Here is a 12,351-nt window from a genome sequence, read left to right as displayed (position 1 = left end):
CACCCGAAACTCTTTCGATGTCCAAATAGTATCGTCCTATATATCAATCTTTACCTTCGGACCATTCTAGAGCTCCTCATCATTTCCATGATCTCATCCAGGACTCCGAACAACATTCGGTCACCAATACCATATAACTCAGATAACACTATATCGTCAACGAACGTTAAGCGTTCGGACCATACGGGTTCGAGAACTATGTAGACATGACCGAGACACCTCTCCGGTTAATAACCAATAGTGGAACTTGGATGCCCATATTGGTCCTGACATATTCTAAGAAGATCTTTATCGGTCGAACCTTATGACAACATATGTAATTCCCTTTATCTGTTGGTATGTTACTTGCCCGAGATTCGATCATCGGTATCTTCATACCTAGTTCAATCTCGTTACCGGCAAGTCTCTTTACTCGTTCCGTAATAAATCATCTCGTAACTAACTCCTTAGTCATTTGCTTGCAAGCTTATTATGATGTGCATTACCGAGAGGGCCCAGAGATACCTCTCCGATACTCAGAGTGACATATCCCAATCTCGATCCATGCCAACTCAACAAACACCTTCGGAGATACCTGTAGAGCATCTTTATGATCACCTAGTTACATTGTGACATTTTATAGCACACAAGGTATTCCTCCGGTATTCGGAAGTTGCATGATCTCATGGTCGAAGGAACATGTATTTGACATTCAAGAAAGCAGTAGCAGTAAACTGAACGATCATATGGTAAGCTAATGGATGGGTCTTGTCCATCACATCATTCTCCTAATGATGTGATCCCGTTATCAAATGAAAACACATGTCTATGCTTAGGAAACCTTAACCATCTTTGATCAACGATCTAGTCTAGTAGAGGCTTACTAAGGACACGGTATTTGTTTTAGTATTCACACATGTATTTAAGTTTTGATCAATACAATTATAGCATGAATAATAAACCTTTATCATGAATAAGGAAATATAAAATAACAACTTTATTACTGCCTCTAGGGCATATTTCCTTCAGTCTCCCACTTACACTATAGTCAATAATCTAGATTACATTGTAATGAATCTAACACCCATGGAGTCTTGGTGTTGATCATGTTTTGCTTGCGAAAGAGGCTTAGTCAACGGGTCTGCTACATTTAGATCTATATGTATTTTGCAAATATCTATGTCTTCATCCTTGACCTTTTTGTGAATGGAGTTGAAGCGTCTCCTGATGTGTTTGGTTCTCTTGTGAAACCCGAATTCCTTCGCCAAGGCAATTGCTCTAGTGTTGTCACTAAAGATTTTCATTGGACCCAATGCACTGGGTATTACACTAAGATCAGAAATGAACTCCTTCATCCAGACTCCTTCATCTGCTGCTTCTGAAGCAGCTATGTACTCCGCTTCACACGTAGATCCCGCCACGACGCTCTGCTTGGAACTGCACCAACTGATAGCTCCAACATTCAATATAAATATGTATCCCTTTGTGACTTGTGACTTAGAGTCATCCAGATGAGTGTTGAGCTAGCATCGACATAACCATTTACGACGAGCTCTTTGTCACCTCCATAAACGAGAAACATATCCTTGGTCCTTTTTAGGTACTTCAGGATGTTTTTGACCGATATCTAGTGATCCACTCCTAGATTACTTTGGTACCTCCCTACCAAACTTATGGCAAGGCACACATCAGGTCTGGTACACAACATAGCATACATGATAGAACCTATGGCTGAGGCATAGGGAATGACTTTGATTTTCTCTCTATCTTTTGTAGTGGTCGGGCTTTTAGTCTGACTCAATTTTACACCTTGTAACGCAGGCAAGAACCCTTTCTTTGACTAATCCATTTTGAACTTCTTCAAAACTTTATCAAGGTATGTGCTTTGTGGAAGTCCTATTAAGAGTCTTGATCTATCCCTATAGATCTTGATGCCCAATATATAAGCAGCTTCACCGAGGTGTTTCATTGAAAAATTCGTATTCAAGTATCCTTTTATGCTATCCAGAAATTCTATATCATTTCCAATCAACAATAACCACATATAATATCAGAAATGCTACAGAGCTCCCACTCACTTTCTTGTAAATACAGGATTCACCATAAGTTTGTATAAAACCATATGCTTTGATCACCTAATCAAAGCATATAATCCAACTCTGAGATGCTTGCACCAGTCCATAGATGGATCGCTAGAGCTTGCACACTTTGTTAGCACCTTTAGGATCGACAAAACCTTTTAGTTGCATCATATGCAACTCTTCTTTAAGAAATACATTAAGTAATATATTTTTGATGTCCATTTGCCAGATTTCATAATCATAAAATGCAGCAATTGCTAACATGATTCGGACTGAATTAAGCATCGCTACAGGTGAAAAGGTATCATCGTAGTCAACTCCTTGAACTTGTCAAAAACCTTTCGCGGCAAGTCGAGCTTTTAGATGGTGACATTACCATCAACGTTTGTCTTCTTCCTGAAGATCCATTTATTCTCAATGGCTTGCCAATCATCCGGCAAGTCCACCAAAGTTCATACTTTGTTATCATAAATGGATTATATCTCAGATTTCATGGCCTCAAGCAATTCATCGAAATCTGGGCTCATCATAGATCCTTCATAGTTCGTCGGTTCGCCATGATCTAATAACATGGCTTCCAGGACAGGATTATCGAACCACTCTGGTGCGGAACGTGCTCTGTTTGACCTACGAGGTCTAGTAGTAACTTTATCCAAAGTTTCATGATCATCATCATTAGCTTCCTCTCTAGTTGGTGTAGGCATCACGAGAATGGACTTCTATGATGTGCTACTTTTGAATTCGAGAGAAGGTATAGTTACCTCATCAAGTTCTACTTTCCTCCCACTCACTTCTTTCGAGAGAAACTCCTTCTCTAGAAGGGATCCATTCTTGGCAATAAAGATCTTGCCTTCAGATCTGTGGTACAAGGTGTACCCAATTGTTTACTTAGGGTATCCTATGAAGATGCACTTATCCGATTTGGGTTCGAGCTTATCAAGCTGAAGCCTTTTGACATAAGTGTCAAACCCTAAACTTTAATAAAGGACAGATAAGGTTTCTTGCCAAACCACAGTTCATACAGTGTCGTCTCAACAGATTTAGACGGTGCCCTATTTAACTTAAATGTGGCCGCTCTAATGCTTAACCCCCAAATGATAGTGGTAAATCGGTAAGAGACATTATAGAACGCACCATATCCAATAAAGTACGGTTACGACATTCGGACATACCATTATGCAATGGTGTTCCAGGTGGCGTGAGTTGTATAACAATTCTGCATTGTTTTAAATGAAGGCGAAACTCGTAACTCACATATTCACCTCCGCGATCAGATCGTAGAAACTTTATTTTTTTGTTACGATGATTCCCCACTTCACTCTGAAATTCTTTGAACCTTTCAAATGTTTTAGACTTGTGTTTCATCTAGAGTATATACCCATATATACTCAAATCATTTTTGATGGTCACAAAATAACGGTACCCACCGCGTGCCTCCACACTCATCAGACTGCATACATCGGTATGTATTATTTCCAATAAGTCATTAGCTCACTCCATTGTTCCGAAGAACAAAGTTTCAGTCATCTTACCCATGAGGCATGGTTCGAAAGTATCAAATGATTCATAATCAAGTGATTCCAAAAGTCCATCCGTGCGGAGTTTCTTCATGCGCTTTACACCAATATGACCTAAACGGCAATGCCACAAATATGTTGCACTATCATTATCAACTTTGCATCTTTTGGCATCAATATTATGAAAATGTGTATCACCACGATCGAGATTCAACAAGAATGGACCATTCATCAAGGGTGCATGACCATAAAAGATATTACTCATATAAATAGAACAACCATTATTCTACAATTTAAATGAATAATCGTCTCGCAATAAACAAGATTCAGATATAATGTTCATGCTCAACGCTGGCACCAAATAAAGATTATTGAGGTCTAAAACTAATTCCAAAGGTAGATGTAGAGGTAGCGTGCCAACGGCGATCACATCAACCTTGGAACCATTCCCGACGCGCATCGTCACCTCATCCTTAGCCAATCTTCGTTTATTCCTCAGCTCCTGTTTCAAGTTACAAATATGAGCAACCGAACCAGTATCAAATACCCAGGTGCTACTACAAGCACTAGGAAGGTACACATAAATAACATGTATATCAAATATACCTTTGTTCACTTTGCCATCCTTCTTATCCGCCAAGTATTTGGGGCAGTTCTGCTTCCAGTGACCATTCCCTTTGATGTAGAAGAACTTAGTTTCAGGCTTGGGTCCAGCTTTGGGCTTCTTCCCGGGAGTGGCAACTGGCTTGCGATTCTTCTTGAAGTTCCCTTTCTTTTCCTTGCCTTTTTTCTTGAAACTATGGTCTTGTTAACCATCAACACTTGATGCCCCTTCTTGATTTCTACCTCCGCGGCATTAAGCATTGCGAAGAGCTCAGGAATCGTTTTATTCATCCCTTGCATATTATAGTTCATAACGAAGCCTTTGTAGCTGGTGGCAGTGATTGAAGAACTTTTTTTTCGTCAATAACACTATCAACTGGAAGATCAAATACCAGTTGAGTCAAGTGGTTATGATACCCAGACATTTTGAGTATGTGTTCACTGACAGAACTGTTATCGTCCATCTTGCAGCTATAGAACTTGTTGGAGACTTCATATCTTTCAACCCGGGCATTTTGCTTGAAATATTAACTTCAACTCTTGAAGTCCCGGTTCTAAGCCGTAAAGCATGGCACACTGAACTATCGAGTAGTCATCAGATCGAGCCTGCCAGACGTTCATAACATCTGTAGTAGCTCCTACAACAGGTCTTTCACCTAGCGGTGCATCGAGGACATAATTCTTCTATGCAGCAATGAGGATAATCCTCAAGTTACGGACCCAGTCTGTGTAGTTTCTACCATCATCTTTCAACTTAGCTTTATCTAGGAACACATTAAATTTAGGGGAACGGTAGCTCGGGCCATTGATCTACAACATAGATATGCAAAACTATTAAGACTAACACTACAAAAAAAGACACATCCGTGACATTTTGGGCCGAACGAATTTTTTTCTGTCATACATATGACACTTCTATGATGATAATTGTGACAAAACCCTGTATCATAATAGATGTGGTGGGCTCCTACTTCTATGAAAAAAAATCATGACAGAAAATGGGCTTTTCGTCCTGGGCAGGCCGGAGACGCAGCTGCATGACATTCTTTGAGCCGTCCATGACGGAAAAAACCCTGGTAGAAGCGAGGGCGAGGAAAATTTCGGGGAGTTCCCGGTTACGGTGGGCGGTCGGGAGCTGAGCGATGCGCGTTTCTCTCGTACACGTATGCGCGTGTGTGCGAGGCGTTGGCTCTAACTGAACCCGAGCGAGGCGTTGGGCTCTAACTGAACACGAGCGATTGCACTGCAGGCTACGCATTACTGAACCCGAGCGATCAATCGATGGCTGTTAACTGAACCCGATCAAGCGATTCCTTCGCTACTGCTGCTAACTGAAGTCGATCGATGCTGCCTCTGGGATGAACAGTGAGCGTTGCGGGGGGGGGGGAGGCTTGATGAAAAGTGAGCGATGGTGTTGCCTCTAGATGAACAGGACCCCGTGGTGTGGAGGGATGGATGAACAGGACGACCCCGTGGAGGGCTGGATGAACACTAGACGGTGGAGGGGTGCCCGTGGAGGGGTGGTTGAACACTAGCCGGTGGAGTAGCGCGTGGTGGAGGCTGGATGAACAGGAGCCCGTGGAGGCTGGAGGAGGTCGACAGTGGAGATGAACAGTATCCCGTGGAGTCCCGTTTTGCGGTACGCCATACCCCTCCCGAAGAACATGACCCCCGTTTCGACCGTAGCGCTCCAACACAAGTCTGTTTCGTCCGTTTTGCGGTACGCCACACCCCTCCCGATCAACAGGACCCCCGTTTCGACCGTAGGAGGTCCGTTTCCTCCGTTTTGCGGTATGCCAGACCCCTCCTAATGAACAGGATCCCATTTTGAATGTGGCCGGTCGAACACAAGGCCGTTTCCTCCGTTCTGCGGTACGCCAGGCCTCGTTTCCGTCGCCTGTTCCGTCCAAGCCCTCCCGATGAACACGACGACGCATTCCGTTCTGACCCAGCCGGTTGGCTCCCACGTGTTTTGTTGCCTCCTAATGAACACGACGCATTCCGTTGCCTCCCCATGAACACGACGGATTCCGTTGCCTCCCCATGAACATGGCGATGATGCTGTGTCTCCGTTCCAACCCAGCCATGTACATGAGCCCTGGCCATACGTATGCGCGGGTAGGTGTTCGAGACCCTGCCCGTATGTACGTACGCGGTTGTATCTTCTTTCTTGCACCCTGGCCGTTGTACGTACGTGTACATGCTACGTGCACGCCTCTACTACGACACGTGCATGCCTCTACAACAACCAGTATGTACGTACACGTTCGCGACCAGAATGACAATGCTACGTACGCTTCGACCAGGTGGGTCCCGACTGTCAGGCACTTCCTTGCCTGCGAAGATGTAGCTGGTGGGTCCGAGCAGTCAGGGGGGCGAATCGTTTTTTTTTTTGCCCGGAAGCACTTCCTTGCATGCGAAGATGTTGCTGGTGGGTCCTAGCAGTCAGGTGGAAATGTTTTTTTTGCAAAATACAGTGGCCCGTCCGGTGGGTCCCCGCTGTCAGGTGGAGGAATAATTATTTTGCGCGTAATAAGGAGGCACTACCTTGCTGCGGCCATGGACCCAGCTGTCAGCCTCTCCACGTACTGTCCACATCAGATGGAAGCCGTTCCTTGACCACATTGAACAAGCCGCGCCGAGAGCACCAGGGCGGTGGACAACGGCGAGGCCTAGGAAGGGGACGACACGGAGCCGGGGAAGACGCGGTAGTGGATGCCCATGCATAGAGGAGTACGAGGGTTCACTGGTTCACTGCGGTGTGAGGCTGCCGTCGCTGCAGAATAACAGGGGGTGTGGGTGAGTAGAGGGATGGCCTGGCCAGCGGTGGGAGTAGTAGGGGGCGGTGAGGCCTCCGCCACATCGCAGCCAACCATGGGAGGCAGGAGCACGAGGCACGACCGGCACTGGTTTGGGCAGCTGGAGTAAGAAGGCCAGAGGTTGAAGAAGCACTACAGCCGTTGGATGGACATCGTACGGTCACTGGAGCTAGAATCATACATATTGACTAAGTTGACAAAGCCCTCCATCCCCTCAACTTAGTAGGCCCACAAGTCAGCCTGCCACTATACTGGGTCCCAGCTAACAGGGGGAGTATTCATTTTTTGTGCGTAATAAGGAGGCACTTCCTTGCGTGCGAAGATATAACTGGTGGGTCCGAGCTGTCAGCGGCGGTAACATTTTTTTCGCGAAATACAGAGGCCCTTTCGGTGGGTCCCCGATGTCAGGTGGAGGAATCATTATTTTGCGCGTAATAAGGAGGCATTTCCTTGCGTGCAGCTGTGGACCCAGCTGTCGGCCTCTCCATGTACAGTCCACTTCAGATGCATGTCGGTCATTGACCACGTTGACCAGGCGGCGCCAAGAGCACTAGGGCGGTGGACGATGGCGAGGCCTAGGAAGGGAACGACACGGAGGAAGGGAAGACTCGGCAGTTGTTTCCCACGCAGATGGGAGTACGACTGTACGAGGGTTTACTGGTTCGTCTGCCGTCGCCGGAGAATAACAGCAGGTGTGGGTGAGTAGAGGGATGGCTAGGCCAGCTATAGGAGTACGATGGGGCGGTGAGGCCTGCGTGGCAGCATAGCCGGCCGCGGGGAGGAGGGAGCAGGCAGTCCCGCCGACGCTTGTTTGAGCAGCTGGAGCAGGAAGAGCAGAGATTGAAGAAGCACGACAGTCGTTGGATGGACATCGTACGGTCACTGGAGCTAGAATTGTTCATATTGACTAGGTTGACAAAGCCCTCCGTCCCTGTCAACTTAGTAGACCCACAAGCCAGCCTCCCACCATGGTGGGTCCCAGCTAGCAGGGGGAGTATTCATTTTTCTGTGCGTAATAAGGAGGCACTTCTGGTGGGTCCGAGCTGACAGCAGGGGGAATGTTTTTTTTCATGAAATACGGTGGTCCGTCCGGTCGATCCCAGCAGTCAGGGGCAATCATTTTTTGGCGAAATACGATGGCCCGTCCAGTGGGTCCCAGTAGTCAGGGGGGAAACGTTTTTTTCGCGAAATACTGGCGGCCCGTCCGGTGGGTCCCTACTGTCAGGTGGATGAATAGTTATTTTGCACGTAATAAGGAGGCACTTCCTTGCGGCTGCCGTGGACCCAACTATCAGCCTCTCCACGTACAGTTCTCTTCCGATGGAAGTCGGTCGTTGACTGATACGTCTCCAACGTATCTACTTTTTAAAACACTTTTGCCCTTGTTTTGGACTCTAATTTGCATGATTTGAATGAAACTAACCCGGACTGACGCTGTTTTCAGCACAACTGCCATGATGTTGTTTTATTTGTATAAAAGAAAAGTTCTCGGAATGTCCTGAAAATCCACGGAGGCACTTTTTGGAATTAATACGAATTTCTGGGCGAAAGAAATACACCAGGGGGCCCAGGGCCTGTCCACGAGACAGGGGGCGCGCCCCCTATCTCGTGGGCCCCCTGGACCTCCACCGACCTCAACTCCAACTCCATATATTCCGTCTCAGGGAGAAAAAAATCAGAGAGAAAGTTTCATCGCGTTTTACGACACGGAGCCGCCGCCAAGCCCTAATCTCTCTCGGGAGGGCTGATCTGGAGTCCGTTCTTGGCTCTGGAGAGGGGGATTCGTCGTTGTCGTCATCATCAACCATCCCGCATCACAAATTTCACGATGCTCACCGCTGTGCGTGAGTAATTCCATCGTAGGCTTGCTGGATGGTGATGGGTTGGATGAGATTTACCATGTAATCAAGTTAGTTTTGTTAGGGTTTGATCCCTAGTATCCACTATGTTCTGAGATTGATGTTGCTATGACTTTGCTATGCTTAATGCTTGTCACTAGGGCCCGATTGCCATGATTTCAGATCTGAACCTATTATGTTTTCATGAATATATGTGTGTTCTTGATCCTATCTTGCAAGTCTATAGTCACCTATTATGTGTTATGATCCGACAACCCCGAAGTGACAATAATCGGGATACTTCTCGGTGATGACCATAGTTTGAGGAGTTCATGTATTCACTATGTGCTAATGCTTTGTTCTGGTTCTCTATTAAAATGAGGCCTTAATATCCCTTAGTTTCCACTAGGACCCCGCTGCCACGAGAGGGTAGGACAAAATATGCCATGCAAGTTCTATTCCATAAGCACGTATGACTATTTACGGAATACATGCCTACATTATATTGATGAATTGGAGCTAGTTCTGTGTCACCCTATGTTATAGCTATTACATGAGGAATCGCATCCGGCATAATTATCCATCACTGATCCATTGCCTACGAGCTTTTCATATATTGTTCTTCGCTTATTTACTTTTCCGTTGCTACTGTTACAACTGCTACAAAAACCCAAAAATATTTATCTTTACTTTTGCTAATGTTACCATTATTATCATACTACTTTGCTACTAAATACCTTGTTGCAGATACTAAGTTATCCAGGTGTGGTTGAATTGACAACTCAACTGCTAATACTCAAGAATATTCTTTGGCTCCCCTTGTGTCAAATCAATAAATTTGGGTTGAATACTTTACCATCGAAAGTTGTTATGATCCCCTGCACTTGAGGGTTATCAAGACTAATTTCTGGCGCTGTTGCCGGGGAGCATAGCTCTATTCTCTGAGTCACTTGGGATTTATATCTGTTGATCAATATGAAGAACTTGAAAGATGCTAAAACCAAGATTTTTCCCTCAACTACGAGGGGAGGTAAGGAGCTGCCATCTAGCTCTGCACTAGATTCTCCTTCCGTTATTAGTAGGCTTGCGACACCTAAACCTGCTACTACTATGGATTCTGATATGTCGCATGTTATTGATGATGCCACTTCTGCTATGCATGATGAAACTACTTCTGTGCATGATACTACTTTGCCATTAGGTGAATTTCTTGATGAACAACTTGTTAGAGTTAGGGGGAATAAAAATATTGAAGATGCTATTAATGATGATAGTGATGATGAAGGTTCTCCCAATGATTATGTATTTCCTGTTGTTCCTAAGGGTTATGTTATGAATGAAGAAGCTACTAGGGAAATCTTTGCTTGCAATGATAGATATGATCTTAAGAAATTATTAGTTAAATGGAAGCAGCAGTCTCTTAATGCTAGAATGAAACCCGACCCTACTTTTGCTACTTCACCTATCTATGTTACTGATAAGGATTATGAATTCTCCGTTGATCCTGAGATTATTACTTTAGTTGAATCTGATCCTTTTTATGGCCTTGAATCTGAAACTGTTGTGGCATATCTTACCAAGTTGAATGATATAGCTACCCTGTTTACTAATGATGAGAAGTCTCGCTATTTTTATATCCTTAAGATATTTCCATTCTCATTAAAGGGTGATGCTAAGACTTGGTATAATTCTCTTACTCTTGGTTGTGTGCGTAGTCCCCAGGATATGATTTATTACTTCTCTGCTAAATATTTCCCTGCTCATAAGAAACAAGCTGCCTTGCGGGAAATATATAATTTTGTGCAAATCAAAGAAGAGAGTCTCCCACAAGCTTGGGGGAGGCTTCTCCGGTTACTTAATGCTTTGCCTGATCATCCTCTTAGGAAAAATGAAATACTTGATATCTTTTATAATGGACTAACCGATGCTTCCAAGGACTACTTTGATAGTTGTGCTGGTTGTGTTTTCAGGGAAAGAACAGTCAACGAAGATGAATTACTATTGAATAATATGTTGACTAATGAAAATAATTCGACTCTTCCTGAGCCAATTCCTGAACCAATTGAGCCAACTCCCGAGCTTATTCCTAAACCCACTCCGAAGAATAGAGGTGTTTTATTTCTCAGTCCTGAAGATGTGCAAGAGGCAAAGAAATCAATGAAAGAAAAAGGTATTAAAGATGAAGATGTTAAGAATTTACCTCCTATTGAAGACATACATGGTCTTAATATACCGCTAGTTGAAGAACCATATTTTCTTGATAACCCGACACAGGTAGTAAAGGTAAATTCTCTCTATAGATATGATAAAGTTGAAATACCCTCTATTAAATTGCATAGCCCTTGCTGAGATGAATTTGATGACTTTATGTCTAGACAAGAAAGTTTTAATGCTTATTTTGGTAGAGAGTTAAAGAATAATGCTTTCGAGATAGACGTGTAAGTGATAATCTGGCTAGAGTTAAAGATGAACTTCACCTCGTTAGCAAATATGCTTCTATGGTTGCTACTCAAGCTAAGCAAGTACTTAAATCTCAAAATGATTTGCTTGAGGAATTAAATAATAAAAATGACTTTGCTGTTAGAGTGGCTACTAGAACTGGTAGAATGACTCAGGAACCTTTGTATCCTGAAGGACACCCTAAGAGAATTGAGAAAGATTCTCAGAAAAATAATTTAGAGGCACCTAGTTCTTCCAAAAAGAAGAAAAAGAAAAATGATAGGACTTTGCATGCTTCTAGTGAACCTACTGTAGACACACCTGAGAATCCTAATGATATTTCTATCTCTGATGCTGAAACTCAATCAGGTGATGAACATGAACCTAGTGATAATGTTAATGATAATGTTCATGTTGATGCTCAACCTAGCAAAAACAATGATGTAGAGATTGAACCTGCTCTTGATCTTGATAACCCACAATCAAAGAATCAACATTATGATAAGAGAGATTTAGTTGCTAGGAAGCACGGTAAAGAAAGAGAACCATGGGTTCAGAAACCCATGCCCTTTCCTCCTAAACCATCCAAGTCAAAGGATGATGAGGATTTTGAGCGCTTTGCTGAAATGATTAGACCTATTTTCTTACATATGCGCTTAACTGATATACTGAAAGTAAATCCTTATGCTAAGTATATGAAGGATGTCATTACAAATAAAAGAAAGATACCGGAAGATGAAATTTCCACCATGCTTGCTAATTACACTTTTAAGGGTGGAATACCAAAGAAACTTGGAGACCCGGGTGTACCAACTATACCATGCTCCATTAAAAGAAATTATGTTAGAACTGCTGTATGTGATCTTGGAGCCAGTGTTAGTGTTATGCCTCTCTCTTTATATCGTAGACTTGAATTGAATAAGTTGACACCTACTGAAATATCTTTGCAAATGGCTTATAAATCAACTGCTATACCTGTCAGTATTTGTGAGGATGTGCCTGTTGTGGTTGCAAATGTCACTATCTTAACGGACTTTGTTATTCTTGATATTCCCAAGGACGATAGTATGTCTAT

The sequence above is a fragment of the Triticum aestivum genome, chromosome 7B (genome assembly GCF_018294505.1).
Source record: "Triticum aestivum cultivar Chinese Spring chromosome 7B, IWGSC CS RefSeq v2.1, whole genome shotgun sequence".
Classification (NCBI taxonomy): domain Eukaryota; kingdom Viridiplantae; phylum Streptophyta; class Magnoliopsida; order Poales; family Poaceae; genus Triticum; species Triticum aestivum.
This window is presented reverse-complemented; position numbering follows the sequence as displayed.